Source organism: Lepisma saccharinum, chromosome 17, assembly GCF_977018435.1.
Source record: "Lepisma saccharinum chromosome 17, izLepSacc3.1, whole genome shotgun sequence".
NCBI classification, from domain to species: Eukaryota; Metazoa; Arthropoda; class Insecta; order Zygentoma; family Lepismatidae; genus Lepisma; species Lepisma saccharinum.
The window spans coordinates 44076242-44084870 of NC_139245.1; positions in this window are offsets into that span (position 1 = coordinate 44076242).

An 8629-nucleotide genomic window follows, 5' to 3' on the forward strand; every position below is an offset into this window, starting at 1 on the left:
ACTCCTTGAGGGTCAGTTTCAGGGGTAAAAAATGGTGGTTCTCCTTGTTTGCCTTTGGAATAGATGCAGCATGCCAGACTGCATGGTTGATTTTCCAGAAAGTGAATGGCAAAAATGTGACATATTGTGATTTCCGACTATCACTGGTGGAATCATACTACCGTTTACATGGAAATCCTCCTTACAGAAGTCTCCAAATTGGTTCTGTGTCCTTGCGTGTACCAAATGAAGTCAGACAAGACATCAACATTGCTGAACACGTACAGGTAGAGTATTCTCAAAGAACATGTGAACACTGCCACAAGAAGACACAGATAATATGTATGAGGTGCGGTGTAGCATTACACATACTCTGTTGGTACGAATTTCATGCACATACAAGAACAGGAAAAAGTGTAAAGTGTTATGTCAAGTTCTGACTTTGTTAATATCATCTGTGTTACATAAAAATTAAAAGGGAGGTATAAAAAAGAGATGTTCCATGGTATAAGTTTCACGTTATGTTCATTTTGGTACCTTGAATGCCCAATGTCACCTACAGGTGACACCCCTGTATTTTCGAGCAGGATAATAAAATCTTTATTTTTTCTTCATTTTATTCCATTTTGATGCAAAACCAATAAACCCTGTTAATATGATCACAAAACTCACAGAAATAAAGTCATGGGCTTTCTCGGGTTAAATACGTTACAGATTCGTAAATTCAATTATTCAACCCCTAAGTCAATGAAATTTACATTTTGTTGCATTTTCCTTTCGATTCTTTCATGTGAAAAATGTACGATAAAAGTAAGGGAAGAAATTCAAAGATACAGGTTTGACTCCTTATAGTGAATTCTGTTACTATGGTTAGCAACACTATTTTCTGTAACTTGGCGAGATGAATGATTTTGGAGCGGTCGAGGAAAGAACGGTCAAATGCCTTTGGCCTTACGTCAGTCTCAGTGTAGCATCTCCGTTCGTGTGTTGTCGTTCTGTTTAGTGTATGACAATGTTTGAAACTTTACTACAAAACTGTCTGAAGAAGATAGAGAAAATGAAAAACCAGACAGAAAAAAACCGAAAGTGGCGAGTAGAAAATCAGTGACACTATATGTAGGTACAATTTCTTCCAACCGATATTCATAAAGTACCAATAAAATTTACTGACCAAGTATTCGATATAAAACGGCAAGTATTTCATGAAGAACCTAAGTGATTCATTCACGTCTATAGTTGATGATCATTCTTGTGAGCCAAGAGTTCTTACCTTTGTAAAAGAAATCATATACTATTAGAAAGAGAGTTGTAAAAGGGGGAGGGGTCCACGTGGGGTGCTTCCCTAGGCGCTAAGTACAAATGGAGTGCCGAACAAGAAAAACATAAAAATAGAAAAGCGTTAACCGGGGGGTGTCCTGTGAAATTACTGGCACCCTATTAATTAAAGTTATTGTCAGTTTGCAAAGATATAGCTTTAGTAAAAATTGTCTTTCTCTTTGTATCTAGTCGGTTGCCTGACATAATGACATGTTTAATTTTATTCAACTTTTCAGAGGAAGCAAAGGAAGTGTAAGCAGGCCCGTAGTTAGAGGAGGGCAGGGGGCAACTGCCCCCCTGAGAGCCTGCTTTGCCCCCCCGGTGAAAAATACAGAACACCTGGAATTCTCACTAATCTTTACAATTACTCTAGCAACATAACAAAGACACTTATTGATTTTGTGATTTATGAAGGTGTGTGGGATTCAGTATATTTTCGTATCAGGACTGGGGGCGGGGAGAAATTCCCTTTTTGGTAATAGTGATTCATGGGGTAGAGAGAGGGAGTGGATATTTGATTTTTGTTACTTGGCGTTGCTTTTCTGCCACTTGTAGCTAATCGCAACAATGAATGATGACGTGAAATTGATGAAGAGACACTCATAAACAGTGCCGCAACCACAGGGGCCATTGTCCTCACCCACCCTCCCGACCTTGGACGGAAGTCCATTCTAGGGGAAGCAAACATTGAAGTTAAAAAAACAAGACTAGGAGAGTCTAAGAATAGCAGGACAATTGGATACTCATGATGGAATTAGTTTTTACGAGTTCCTTGCATTTTTCTTCTAGACGGCCAAAGACACTTGCAAGGGGCAATTGCCCGCCCTCCACTCGATTTCAAATTTTACACAAATAAAGATACATTTCGTAAAATTTTCTTGCCCGCTTCGCTCGCAATGCCTTCTGTGCTTATAGTCCAAGTTCAGAGCCATACGATCTATATGAAAAAAAAAAAATGTTAAAGAGAACGCCATGGTGCCCCGTAAAATTATTTGCTCCCTATTAAAACAATTTCTTTCTATGAAACATAATATAAAATATTAATATATTAATGATGACACTGTAATCCAAGAAGTCATTGATAAATCAAGGTATTCCTATTTGTTTGTCAGGTGTCAAAACATGTGTTTCAACTATAATATAATACAATTCACACAATATTTTGCAAAATGGTTAACGTAACCAGTATGCAAACATTGTCTGTAGCGATGCAAGAGTCTCCCCTTTGAAGGAAATAGAGTCCGTGGTGGACTAAGGGACCAATGTTTTAGCAAGTACAAGAAAAATGTATTACAAATTTTTACACAATTCATCAAAGTGTAGATAATATGTAACCATTATTATTTAATTAATTCGATTTTTCTTGCATAACATAAAAACAATGTTGATGTTGGATTCTCGTTAGATTCCTTTGTGCGGAAAAATCTTGCATACTGGAAACTAGAAGGAATCATTATGAAGTATGATTTATAAAGGGCTCCCTTAATCAGTTCTGCAGAGAGGCCCATTAATCGTCTATTAACATTATCAACCTGTAAATATCAAGTAGATACAGTCCCTATTAGCCTATTTATGTTAAACTTTATATTCTTTGGCAATCTGGAAAGGTCATTATCGAAAAATTCCATTTGATGTTGCTCGAAGTTTTTTTTGTCCGTTGCAGTTTCAAGATATCATCCCTTTTCTCTCATTTGGGGGAGGGGCCAAGTGCCTCTGTGTACCCTGCTATATCTGCCAATGCAACACAATATATTAAAAATTTGCCCCCTCTAGGATTGACTTTGCCCTCCCCCCGCTACAAAGAATTCCTGGCTACGGGCATGAGTGTAAGGAATTAAACATAAAAGAAATTTAATTTACATTAAGTCCCAAATTTATATCTGACCATAGGAGCACCAGTGAGGGCACGGCGGCGCTTGCCACTGCCTGCTGGAAAACGTGGAGAGAGAAAATTAGTTTGGTTCATTGTTATCTTTGTGTTGGATAGTGAAATAAATGCTATTCAATTTTTAAATAATTGAAAATAAAGCATTGCCTCAATTTAGAAGTGAAAATTCCTTGCCTTCCTTTTGCGGTTAACATGCTATGCGTATATTTGCACATGTTATTTCGTTTTCTTCTAAGGCAAAGAGTCACATAACTCCTAATTCCCTATAGTCTCTCATTTAGTATTTGAAAGATAAACTCTCAAAAGCGCCAAACGTATTTTCCAAAGTTTTGTAAGGGTATAATGCATATGTATGTTATTAATTAAACATAGAGACAGTATCCCCTGATGCAGGCACGTATCCAGGAATTCCTTTCGGGGGGGGCTCAACACCATTTTTTTAAAGGGGTATAGTAAGAACCTCACAATTGTATGTTTAGGACCTGTGGTGGCAATTGGGTTCAAAAACGGGGGGGGGGGGGGGGGGCGGAGGGCGGTGCAAGGAAAGTTTGCTTTCTCTTGGTAGACAAGGCTTAACATTAAGAGGCCATAATATTGAGGCAAAAAAATGGGGAGCAACTATCCCTTTAATCGTCGCCACTGTAAGGCTGTCATTTTAATCAGAACGTGAAATCGGAACATTTTTTACCACTCGACTCCTCTGTTTCCATGCATTAACATTGTGTGCCGGAACCATCTCAGTTTGTGTGTTCGTCCATTTCTTCTCATCAGGCATAAAAACATCTATGGTGTCTTCGAGTGTTTTTACGAAGCTGTTACACATGCATGGGATGGGCAATCCACTCGACAACGCGAGATTCAAATTGTGGACTGCCAACTGGACGCAGACAGCTCTCGAATATTTCTCTCTGATTCGAGCCTGAACACCACTAATGTGTCTTGTGCTCCCATGTTTGCAGCTCTTATAAAAGCTGAAACCCACCAAATTGTTCAGATTCAGGCCTTAGCATTCACAAATGGTCAACAATGCCTGTCGCAGCTTCCGCTGTCTTGTCATATATCGGCACGAAACAAAGGAAGTCTTCTCGAATACAGCTGGATCACGAAACAATTAATGCACAATGAAAACCCTTCCGTTCCCAACACATCTAATGTTTCGTCTCCCAGTATGATCAAATGCTTATTCATTTACCTCCAGTGACGTGCCCAAGGGAGGGTTGGTGAGGTCATAACCCCATTTGATCCAGTATTCGTTTTCTTTAAAAAAAAGAACGTCAAAGACAGGAAAAAATTGGCAAAATCAGGACTGACCACCAAAAATAGTATGCGTAACCCCTCTCCCTTCCGAAAATCCTGGGCACGCCACTCTTTATCTCGGACACAATTTTTAAAATCAACTCACCAGAAGTTTTTATCATTCCGTATTGGAGATTGAAGTAAGATGCGTTCTTCCTGCAGTTTTGGATATGATCCTTTGCGGTGCTGTCTGCCTGCCTTCACACCTAACCTTAACAAGGCCCTAATTTTCCATCCTTGCGACTTGGATTTTCAAGACTTAGGAAGGTTTCAGACCGAAGGAAAAGGCGATACATGTCCATTGGAATGGGCCAATCAACAGCAACGTTTCACACCATAGCGACACAAAAGGCCTCACAAACCTAATTTCGAATTGTGAAATCCTCAGGCGACACGGTGTAAAATCTCCCGTATTAGGCCACTGTCATTGTCACCTCGAAGTAGTAGCCCTTGTTGACCACAGAAGAAAAAAATTCTCCTCAACCGGTGGGAATGCTCCTCAGTTTTCTTCTCTCTCTCCTATATTTTCTGTGCTTGTTCATTATACAGGCAACACCTTACGACTTGATATACACAGGACATGTACTATGTAGACATTTTAACGAAAAATCGGTTGAAGTCAAGGATGGCTAGGTGGCTCAGTTGGTACAGCCCTGATTTGGTTCCCGGTACAGCCTGCAATTTCCGCCTAAAATGTCTACATATGCAACATCTTCTTGCTTTCTCTTCTTGACATTCATAAAATTTTCGGCTGTCTTTTTATGGTAGTTAAGTGTTTGAATGTGTTTCGAACCCAGTAGGCTTAAACAAAAGTATTTCTTTATACCATGAAATTCTCGGACTGCATATACGAAATTTAGTTCTGGCAAAACTAAATCATCACTCAAAACTTTGATTTTCAGTTGATCTATGCAGCTTATTTCTGTTTTAATAAACCACTCCAATATCCGGTACAGCTGAAATATTCACTTGAGAGAGAGAGAGAGAGAGAGAGAGAGAGAGAGAGAGAGAGAGAGAGGGGGGGGGGCCTTGATCTCTTCAGCCCTCGACCCGAACTAGCACTACACTGAGGCCCCGGAAGTTCTGCTGTAATCAATGTCTTCATTTTCGAATCACTAAATCATCACTCAAAACTTTGATTTTCAGTTGATCTATGCAGCTTATTTCTGTTTTAATAAACCACTCCAATATCCGGTACAGCTGAAATATTCACTTGAGAGAGAGAGAGAGAGAGAGAGAGAGAGAGAGAGAGAGAGGACGCTGACTGATCACTAATCGAAAAATTGAATCCGCGTATTTATATCCTCATTATATTCTAGAACGTTCCTCAAATAAATCAATTCGTTAATATTGCCAGTAGTTGACTCCTTCTCTCATTCAAGAACGTACCCTCTCCCGCTTTCCAGAGATTAGAAAGTACAACGAATCGCCCTACCTGCGTCAGCTTCCAAATGCTGACAAGTCTCTACATAGTGCTCAAGTGCGCTGCGACAACACCGAAAGCGCAAGAAAAGTTTACGTGCAATATTATCAACAACATGGTTATAGAACATTCTCCGTCTTGCCTCGATAATTGTCTATCTCCTTAAATCATCGTCACATTATTCAAAAAGCCAAAAGCCTAATTTTATCTAGTAAAAAATTTAAAAATCCTGGGGGTGGCTAGAGCCACCTCAACCCCGCCTTGGATACGTGCTATTAACAATAACAGGGTTACAGAACATTCTTCGTCTTGTCTCGATAATTATTTGTCCCAAATTATCATCACATTATGCAAGAAACCAAAATCCTAATTTTTTCTAGTGTAAACAGAAATAAATCCTGAAGGGGGGCTCGAGCCTCCTGATCCCACCTTGGATACGTGCTATTAACAATAATAGGGTTATAGAACAGTCTCCGTCTTGTCTCGATAATTATTTCTCTCAGATTTATAAATCACACTATTCAAGACGCCAAAAATCTAATTTTATCTAGTGTAAATTGAAAAATGTCCTGAGGGGGGCTCGAGCCACCTCATCCCCACCTTCGATACGTGCTATTAACAATAACAGGGGTATAAAACATGCTCCGTCTAGCCTCGATAATTATTTCTCTCCTTAAATTATTTTCACATTATTCAAGAAGCCAAAAACCTAATTTTATCTAACTTAAACTGAAAAATTTCCTGGGTAGAGGGTCGAGCCCCCTGTGCCCCAACTTGGATACGTGCTATTATCAATAACAGGGTTACGGAACATTCTCCGTCTTGCCTCGATAATTATTTCTCTCCTTAAATTATTGTCACATTATTTTATTTCACACCACAATAAATCAAAAACCTCATTTTATCTAGTGTAAACCTAAAACTTTCGGGGAGGGCTCGAGCCCCCTAAGCACCCCCTCTGGATACGTGCCTGCCCTGATGTTTACTCTTTACAATCTTCCTTTGCTCGTTCGGCGTCCTCTTTACCTCACCACGTGCCCCCTGTCCCCTCCTGTTCTAACAGTTAGAAAATATGCATGTATAATTTTAATAGTTCTATGTAGCGAGTGAGTTCCAAATTCTGCTGGTGTTTTCAAATCTCTGTTTAAACGATGATTCACAAACTGAAATAAAGAAATAAAGTAATGAAACTCGATATATTTAGAGCATGGCCATGAAGACGTTAAAATATAGTGGGAAGTTGGGATGCACGTTTGGTAGATACCTGATATTGCTTTTGAACAAAATCGGTCAAGCAGGAATTCCTTTCGGGGTGGGGGGGGGGGGCTCAACACCAATTTTTAAAGGGGTATAGTAAGAACCTCACAATTGTGTGTTTAAGACCAGGGGCCCGTTCCGAAAGTCGCACGAGTTTAACCCGTTAAACGAGTTATGGTAACTGGCCGTTCCATAAGTGCTTCCGTGCGTTTCGTGAGTTTCATTATGCTGTCCCAAAAGTCGCATTCCGTGCGTTTCGTGCAAGAACGAGATTCACCAAACGCATGGGCCAGGAGGCTGGTTTGTTCCGTGAAAATCGTCTGCTCCTTGCAGACAAAGCGCGTGCTGATGGATTCAAACTGTACTAGTTCGGAAAATGTATTATAATTTTAACAGATAGCGATATGAAGCAACTCGGTACTGGGCAACATTCCCAGGAGCAGAGCTCTATGCTGCCGAGCGCATCCCCAGGTTGCGGATAGGGGAACGGCCTACAGATATGTAGGCTAGCTGCGACAAATAAGCAGTTGCGGACAAGGAGCGTCAGTGTCAACAGGATGTGGAGAGAGTTATTTCTGGCAGGATAACTCTCATTTAAAAACCACAAAAATCCAGCGACGACACAGACATGGCGAGTAAGTGCCGCCATTAAATAAGCACTGCCCCTGCTGCCTTGCAGGTAAGAGAGGGATCTCTAAAGGCTAAGGGAAGGAAAACCCTAACAGAAAACCAAGGGCGGGAGGAGCTCAATAGGCATAGAGAAGCCAATCTTCCTAAGGAAAACAACCCTAAAAAAAAATTCCTGGTCCTCCAAGGTATGGGGGTTGGGCGCGAGGCCAGCACCCTAGCACCATAAAAATACCACCCGCTAAAAATTCTCAACAAGGAAGAGCCGGACAGATTCATGGATGCCGAAAAAAGCATGTGAAAAGGACTAGGAATACGTTAAACATAGGAACTTGGAATGTAATGACACTTCTGAAACCAGGAAAGATGCAAGAATTGTCTGAACAAATAAAGAAAACACAAATTGAAATAGTAGCTCTGCAAGAAACCAGATGGAGTGGATATGGTGTAATAAATAAAAAGGACTACACAGTATTCTATAGTGGTGCAAGAGATAAAAGAGGACTGGCTGGTACAGGTTTCATTGTGCCCAGCGACAGGTTAACCTTGCAGCACCTTTTCACATATATAGGCCCAAACATGCGCGTAAAAAATAGTTCTGCTGCAATACTGCGGATTTTCTCACTATCTGTGATATGAACAGCTCAGCGGTTAAGGTGAGACTGGCATGGGGATGCTGAGCGCCGCTCTAGATTGGACTGACACATAAAACCTGCTGCAAACTTAACCTGTCGTGGGGCTTACTACTTCAGACAGGCAAGTGCGGCCACACCCATGCAATGCATTCTCACTGATATTTCAATTGGGCACCCTCAAGTTGAACTCCGAGTTACACCTACGGC